At 36.1% G+C, this 9094-nt stretch overlaps 1 protein-coding gene across 6 annotated transcripts in view; it reads left to right on the top strand.

Moving 5' to 3' along the window:
• Positions 1-9094, top strand: part of RWDD3 (RWD domain containing 3) — a 67358-nt gene that overhangs the window by 41907 nt on the left and 16357 nt on the right. For 4 of the 6 annotated variants that reach the window (XR_005577002.2, XR_012512577.1, XR_012512576.1 and 1 more), the window contains one exon: positions 5643-6624. The exons of the other annotated variants lie outside the window; for them this stretch is intronic. The gene's annotated coding sequence lies outside the window, so the exon portion shown is untranslated. Of the gene's footprint in view, positions 1-5642; positions 6625-9094 lie in introns of those variants that run through there. 6 annotated transcript variants of the gene reach the window in all.

Here is a 9094-nt window from a genome sequence, read left to right as displayed (position 1 = left end):
TTGTTACAAGTTGAACTTGCTCATCCTCTTTTATTTTTTTGCACTAAACTACTCTTGCTAGTTCAGAGATCTCTCAATATCCGATGTATAATTTTTAGCATCCAATGTATAATTTTTAGGCAGTATCTGGAGAGACAGTGAGATGTATTTTAAAGATGATGTGTTTTTGATTTAGACCAGATGTTGACAAACGTTCTGCAAAAGACCCGATAGTAAATATTTTAGTTATTGTGGTCCATATATCTGTCACAACTACTTCACTCTGCCACTGTAGCATTAAAGCAGGTATAGAAAATATTTAAACAACTAAGCATGACTGTGTTTCAATAAATGCTATTTATGGATACTGAAACTTGAATTTCATATAATTTTCATGTGTCACAAGGTTTTTTGTTTTTGTTTGTTTGTTTTTTTTTTTTTTTTGAGAAGAGTCTCGCTCTGTTGCCAGGCTGGAATGCAGAGGCATGGTCTTGGCTCATTGCAATCTCCGCCTCCTGGGTTCAAGCAATTCTGCCTCAGCCTCCTGAGTAGCTGGAACTACAGGCATGGGCCACCATACCTGGCTAATTTTTGTGTTTTTAGTACAGATGGGGTTTCACCATGTTAGCCAGGATGGTCTCTATCTCCTGACCTAGTGATCAGCCTGCCTCTCCTTCCCAAAGTGCTAGGTTTACAGGCGTGAGCCACCGTGCCCGGCCCTCAGAGTATTTTTTTTTTTTTTCCAGTTTTTTCAACAACTACAAAATGTAAAAGTCAGCTGGGTGTGGTGGCCATGCCTGTAATCCCACCACTTTTGGAGGCCAAGGCAGGTGAATCACTTGAGGTTAGGAGTTTGAGACCAGCCTGGCTAATGTGGTGACACCCCATCTCCACTTACACAAAAATTAGCTGGGCATGGTGGTGGCCGCCTGTAATCCCAGCTACTTGGGAGGCAGGAGAATCACTGGAACACGGGGAGGGAGGGAGGGGCGGAAGTTGCAGTGAGCTTGAGAGAGTGATCGCGCCACTGCACTCCAGACTGGGCGACAGAGTGAAGCCCCGTCTCAAAAAACAAAAAACAAAAAAACAAAACAAACCTGTAAAAGTCATTCTCAGCTCACTGGCCATAGAAAAATGAGGGGTGGCATTTAGTATATGGGTTGTAGTTTGCAGATCCCTCTTGCTTTAGGCCGACTTGGCTTTACCTAGCAGCTCCATTAATTATTGGCTTTCTGGTTTTGGGTAAGTTAGTTTGCTTTTCTCAGTTTCAGTTTTGTCAATAAAATAGGAATTTGTGTGTGAAGTATTTGTGAGGATTAAATTAGGTAATGTATGTAAAACACATAGTGCAGTAATTATCAATAGTAATTTATAAATGGCAAATACAAGGGCAATACAAATTTTGAATCATTAATGATTATTTGATGACTCTTCCTCAATTAATACTGTTAACTTCTTTGTTCTCAAATGGAAACATCTTTCTTATTCACGGTTAAAAGTAATATATATTCTTTTAAAAATAATATAAAATAGAAAGATAAGAATAATAAAATGATAAGAATAAGATTAAGCCACAGGATTAATCCCACAACAACCCTAGTATGTAGATATGACCACCTCTTTCACTTCATATGTAAGGAGACTGAGGCTCAGAGATACTAGATATTGCCTAAGATTACCATTTATATAATGTTTGTTTAGTTTGCTTACCTTTTCCTGCCCCTAAATAAGTTTATCTCTTGGGGGAATTGTGCTTTTTCTCTCCCAAACGTGGTTCTGGTGGGTGATCAATCAGATTCTTACAACCTGTGGCTACAGGATAGACGTGTGTCAGACAGGGTCTAACCCCATGCCCTGCTGCCCTGGCCTGCTGTATAATTTGTCCATGGTTGACTATGTGAGCCAGGATTGCCCAATCAGCAGCATTTCCTGGAATAATTATTCTAGGATTAACTGAAGCACCAGGGAACCTCTTTTCTCTTTGGCCACATCTTGGGCAACATAAGTTTAGTATTACCTGAAGCCATGGATTGAACTTGTGGGAACAGCTGGCCTGAGAGAATGAAGCCAATATGAGGAAGCAGTGCTGGTAGACTCTGGGAAGGGGAAGAAAAACCTGATGATGTTTGGCTCCCAGGATGCAGGCATTTCTGAAGGCATTCCTTATGGTTTGATGGTACAAGCCTTGACCACAACTTTTTCCTTGAGTTGATTTTATTTCTCTCTCTCTCTCTCTCTCTCTCTCTCCGTGTGTGTGTGTGTGTGTGTGTGTGTGTGTGTGTGTATGTTTTCAGTCAAAAGATTATTGACTGGACAGCTAGAATCAGGATGTAAGCCCATATGTGGTTGACCATAGAGCCTTGAGCGTCTCTTCCTTTCCTCAGAGACAACCACTGCTAGTGGTTTGATATTTTTCTTATTACTGACCTTTAGTTTTCAAAATGACTCTGCAAATATTGCAGTATACATAAATATTTAAATTTATCACTTATTGCCAAATTGTCGTCCAATTTGGCTTTACTATTTTGTGCTTGCCCCAACACTGTCACAGTGGAGATCTTCTGTTGCCTCTCCAGGTGCACTTCTCTTTTCCATCCATATCAACTCCAGCCTGTTTTCTGCTCTGGGTGGCTAGCCTGGGAGGAAAGGCCCCTTGGCTTCTCCCTTATGGTAGTGCTGAGTTAATGAGGGATACTGGCAGGAGATGAGAAGGAAAGAGGAGAGTTAAGTTGAGGTATTGCTTTTCCAGTCTTTCTCTGCAGGGTTGATGAATGGTGGCTGCCTCCCTTGACCCAGTGTCACAGTTCCTGGTAGTTGGGCCTGCCTGCTCACCTTTGTCCTCTGCTTGTAGCCCTGGGGACTGCATTGTCCTTTATAGATTCTCTCCACCCTACCAGCTTGCATATTAATAATCCTTTCGTTAAACGCTCTTCATATTACCCTATTTAATGTGGTTTTGTTTCCTGTCTGGACGCTGAGTAATACCACTTGTATGAACATCTTTTCCCTCAACATTTCATGTCAAGATATGGTATTACCCATGTTTTTAATCATTTCAGTTCTCATAAGAAGAAAATGGCATCTTGTTTTAATTTATATTTTTTGATTATTATTGAGTTTGAACATCTGTTCATATGTTAATTGGCTATTTGCATATTCTCGTTAATTGCTTATTAATATTCTTTGCCCATTTTTCTTTCGGGTGATCTCTCTCTCTTTTAAATTCCTATGATGAGTGGAATATTTTTTCTATTATGTTTTCCAACTGATTGTTGTTAGTATAAGTGAAAATTATTGAGTTTGTGTTTTTCTGTATTCTTTTATAAGTTTTAATAGGTTTTAGTTGATTTTCTTGGATTTTCTAATATCATTTGCACAGAATGGTAATACTGTCTCTTCCAGTTTATGTCACATGTCTTTATCTTGTTTTACTGCATTGGCTAGATTCTCCAAAACACTGTTGGACAATAGAGGTGTTAACTGGAATCATTCGGCAATGGGAGTGATAGTGGGAATTACTGGGCAATAGGGTGTTAGTGGGGATCATTGGGCAACAGGGTTGCTAGTGGGAATCTTTGTCTCATTGTTGACTGTAACTCAGCTTTTCTCCAAATGTGTTTCACAGAATACTACCACAGAGAGTTAACCCCTTGAGAGAAGTTCCAACTCGTGCAGAAGCACTGCACACTCTTAAGGAGTCTCAATGCACCTAAACACGTTAAAGGCTCTGAGACTTTTATTTTGTCTTGCCTAATATAGCTCTGGTAATGAATTTATGCAGTACATTATCAGTTCAATAATTTGCATGGGTCCTGGAGGGCCAAAATACAAACAAAATGTTTTACAGTAATATAGCTAAACCATTCCAGTTTTATGCAAAAAATCTGCTGAATTATTCTAAGGTTTATTTATTATGCCCCTTCTCAATGCTTCTTACTGTAGAAACGTAAGCCACTACATTTTATATTTAACAGATCTGATGGATCATTCACTACTTCAGCATGTTTGCCTTCAAAAGAAACAATTGAAATGAAAAAACTAACTTAATGGAAGGATGGTGTTAGGAAACCATGTTATTCTTGCTCCTTCTTTTTCTTCTGTTTTACACACCACACACACACACACACACACACACCCCAAACAAAAACGTAAAAGCCAACCTAATAAAAAACTCTATCAACCAATGGACCTCATGTTACTGTTTTCTCACATGTACACACTTTCTTCTTAACTCCCTTCTCTCTTCTTTTCCTTTCCATTATTTCTTCCTTCTCCCTTTTCCTCTCTTCCAACGCATGCTTAACTATCTCCAGAAAAATTTTTCTCTATTATTGCTCATTTTTCCACCCCAACTAGAAGTTAAAAATCATTCTTATCATTATTGAGGAAAACAAAGTTAACATTAGGGAATACCAGTAATAAGGGAAGGAAAAGGCACTGGTTTTAAAACTTAACATAACTGTACAGCTAATACATGTTGTTACATATTCACGTGAAATTAGGACCTAATAGAGATCTGGTGGTAACCACCTCCAAAGACCTTGAAAAAGCTCAACAGTTCTCTTAAGAATGCTCACAAACATCTTATGATCTTTGTTTTGTCAGCCAATTAAATCTATTATACCTAGAGCATTTAAGGGTAGTAAACTATCTTTTATTCTATTTGACTTTCTATTTTCTTTAATTGCTAGTATGAAACAGTCTTGTTTCCTGCTATATTTCTTTGCAAATATTTCAAATATTCTATAAGCCTAAATTGAGCTTTTATAGATCCTTTTTCTCAGGATAAACCTAATCTTCATTTATTACTTCTAGGGTAATACTCATTTTAAGTTTCAAAAATATGACATGCAAATAAACTCTGGGAAAACAACTCACTTATAAATTGGCAATTTTCTGTGTGGTGAATAAAAAGAAATACCATAAGACATATTCTCCTATATTCACAGACTTTAGTTAGTTAGATTAGGTCGAATTTGTGAGTGTGAATTTAAATCACATTTCTAGCTTAATATAGAATTACGGAAATTCAGTAGTATCTCAGCTTAATTGGTACCTCATTATTTTAGTCATATGTTCTCATTTTTCATTTTAAATTCAATTTCTTTTATTTCTGAAGTTAGGATTCCAATGTTTTAAAGGTTAGATTCATGACTCTATGCTAAATAGAAGGGCATACTGGATTTGTTTCTCCTTTGGATAGGGTTGGGAGTGGTGTCTGGCAAAATGCCTTTTCCATTAAATAATAAAATAAAAAAATTATTATTGCTAATGAATTCAGGGAGTTTGCTTACTGGAAGTAGTCAAGTAGTCTGATACAGAAATACGCATTGCAGTAAGAACCATAACATTGCTAGGTTTGTAATATAAGAGCTGCTAAATATATTTTGAATGTCACAAAGACTGTATTTCTTGCCTGGAGCATAGTCTTTGTTATACTCTCCGTCTCATACTCTTATCTTTTTCATGAGGAGTAGTGAATCTCAATAAAATCTATGGGTTGTGTTATGTTTAAAGGCTCCTAACTGAACCAATATGTTCACAGATAAGATCAATAATATAAGTGTAAACCTTTGAAATTTAGATGGAAGTGGAAGCTGCCTAATAAAACTCTGGTGCTGAATTTTACACAACTTATACCAGTCTTTTAATTTTGTATTCAGGTCTCAAAGGACTAGAAGGCAAACTGAACACATCTGCAATTTTCTGGATTAAACTATTATAGTTTTACGTAAAAACTCTGAATGCACTTAAGGTTTATGTATTGTAAAGGCATTGTGTAATGGTTATTCATTTCATTTCTTTGTTAAGAGCCTTTATCTAATGTTGAAATTTTGAATTAAAAGTTTTATGTTTACACCTATTTAGTTGGCTCATTAGTTCAAGATGCAGTCGAAGGAAGCGCGATAGCTGTAAAGTATGTTTCATTCAACATTCTTTTAGAGCATTGGTATCTAACGCTGTATTTGTAAGACCATCGATTATCAAGCCATGTAAGTGCTCAATTCCTTTTGAAGCTTTTGAGAGGTATTTTAATTAAGTTTTCAAAATTGCTTTCGGATCATACAGTTCTTTTGTGCTTTATTTTTATTAACAAAATAGTAATTAAAATTAAATTTTAAAAGAAATAACCACAGTAGGTCATACGTTTATTAACTTGAGGTAGATAATGAACCTGTCCTATATAAAGACTGAGCTAAATCTGCTGAGAGGCTGTGGATAGTGTATTTTAATTAAGGTAATCCTTATTTGCATCTAACAAACAGCATTGCTACTTAGACATTTAAGACCCTAGTGATGCATATTAGTACATTACCTCAACATATCTAATAGAGATTTAATACTTGTGTTTTAAGAAGCAATTTGTCATAAATTAAGAGTATTTGCATAGTAAATTCCAAGGATATTATTTTTTTCAGAGTTTTCTATAATTAAGCAACACATTAAACATTAAAATTTTATAATTTTTGTAGTGCTAGGAATGCTTACTTTGTTATTAAACTGAGCCACATTTTCAGCTGCACATAACTCTATGGAAAAATTCTATTTTAATAAAGACATAATGAACGTACTGTCACTAAGGTTTTTTTCCTCTTAAATCTGAGTGATGGCCTATGTGTTTAAAGAATGTTTTAGCATGCAAAATGCAACTCAGAAGACATTCATTCAGTTGGATGGAGAGTATTTAATCATTTAAAAAGGAGGCCAAAGAGACTTATCCCAACCATACTGCTAAATACTTATGAGCTGCATCATATATAAATTAAGTGTTCTCTAATTGGGAGTATGGATAGAATCTTTCTTTAGTCAATTAAGTGTTTACAGTATTAGTATCTACTTTAGTTAGTTAGAGTAAAGGAATTAAAAAGACCATTTTAATTAAGAATGACAACTTTATTCTCAAGGTCCTTTTTATTTTAATGGTTAACAGGATAATTTTAGCATTTGCATCTTATTGATCCAGAGAGAATGATTTTATGAAATATACCTTACAAATAAGGCTGAGTTTCCCTGTGGCCATGTACATTTGACTTGTGGTGAAGGCCTCTGTCACTTAAACATCTTTACGTGGGAGTAACTTAGGTAGGACATGAAGGGCAAGATTCCTTTCCTACAAAGAAAGAATTGATACCTTGTTCAGCTTACTTTAGACTTCTATGTGTTCTTTGTGCTCATCATCTTCTCCCATAAACTAACAAACTCCCTTTGCCTTTCCAGCCAAGAGGAAAAGATCTAGAAAGTGTTTTCCCTCAGTATCTAGAGAGTTTGCTGGCTCCCCTTGCTTGTAGTAGTTTAAAAGATTCCCCACAGCAGGGAATGCAAGTGTTTAATATTCACTCAATGAGTGTGATGTTTCAAAGAACTAAATTCAGGTTATATGGGTGTGGGTGCTCTATATGTGGTCATTTTTAGTTCAGTTTGCATCAGTTTTAATAACAATGCTAAAATATTTAGATACTTAGTTGTATCATATGTTGGAGCCAATATAAAAGGTATTATTTCAAATTGTTTTATAAATAAGGAATATTATCAATATATTTATTATTCTTATGTACAATTGGCTAAAAGTATCTGATAATTATAATGTATAAAAACTAATTACATCTGAGAGATAACAGTAATAAACTGTTATTTGAATTCTTTCATTACAAGGGCAAGTTGAAGTTGTGGAAATAACAGACTGCTGAAGAGACTCCATTGTGGGTTCAAATCTCAATATTGTGATTCCTGGCTGGGTAATCTTGGGCCTTAATTTTTACATTTGAACATTGGAAATCACATTGCAAGGGTAAATATTGGCTCCCTGTTTCCTTCACTATCAAAGAATATATTGATTTGGAAACTCTAGTGATTTCATGGACAAAATGTATGGCGACTCTTCCTTCTCTGTTGTGTTTTGCAAACCATTCACTCACCCTTACCCCTCGCTATTATTTAAGAGTTGAAAAACCAAAGCCCAGAAAGACAAAATGATTGATTTGGGGTAAAACCCTAATTAATTAAAAAATAAAAATTAGTAGCAAAGATCAACTCATCTGGGTCACTCAGTTGTGGGAATGCATCAAGTGTTGCCATAATCCCCACTCCTTACTCTCTCTTATAACTGTCACACATGCCCAATGTTGAAGTTACTTTATTATTTCTTGTATAGTTTCAAGCCCTTGAGTAAATTTCCTCCTTCCACTCACTACCAAAATGCCAAGAAGAATCACCTATACTGACATTTCAGTTTCTTCATTATTCCATTTTCTTAGCCCCTGTAATAAGCTTGTCTTTTCACAAACATATTTAAAGGAAATTCCTTTCCAAGGTCATTAATGATCCTTCAGTTACTCAGTGAGGAATGGCCAAATTGTCTGTTATGTCAAAGAATTTACAACCCAGTGTCTTAGAGTAGGACTACTTTCAGGCTGTTTTGTTGTTTAGGTTGCAATTTTTAGATGCTCAGTAAAACTTGATGACTAGAAGCTGATCAACTAATATGCTGACTTGTGGGTGACCAAATCTGTCTTCTAATATAGCCATAAGAGCTAAAAATAGCACACAACATTTAAATTCTTATTCAGGACTGTCCATGTGTCCAGGACTGAGCACTTGCTCTTTATTAATTCATTTAATTATCACTACAATCCCACAATGTTGCTATTGTTACCACACCCATTTTACTTATGAGAAAACTGAGACACAAAGAAGATAAAATCGTCCACACAAAACTGTCATGGGACTGGAAAGCTGAGCTGGGCAATCTGATGCCATAGTCCAAGCTGTTGAACACTTTGCTATTCTGCCATACATATTTTGTAGGCTAAGGAAAACTGGCACAAAGATATGTATGGGCCCAGATCTTTCCTTCAGTATTTATTTTTTTTTCCATTTGAGGTAGCTCTAGTGGAGGGCATGCATGGGAAAAGATCGGAGAGGAGCAACAGAAGAGAGTAATTGGAGTCAGCTAGATATAACTGCGGGTTGGCTCTGCAACTCCCTTTTGTGACCTTAGGTGAGCTGCTGAAGCTCTCAGAAGTTCCTTCTCAGTAAGGGGTCATGCCAATACCCATACCATCTATATCATGGGCTTCTGTCTCATGTCATCTAAGTAGCAGATTTCTGTTACAGA

This window comes from Saimiri boliviensis, chromosome 11, assembly GCF_048565385.1.
Source record: "Saimiri boliviensis isolate mSaiBol1 chromosome 11, mSaiBol1.pri, whole genome shotgun sequence".
In the NCBI taxonomy this organism is placed as follows: Eukaryota; Metazoa; Chordata; class Mammalia; order Primates; family Cebidae; genus Saimiri; species Saimiri boliviensis.
The sequence above is the reverse complement of the archived record's forward strand: the minus strand, read 5'-3'. Positions and strand labels throughout refer to the sequence as shown.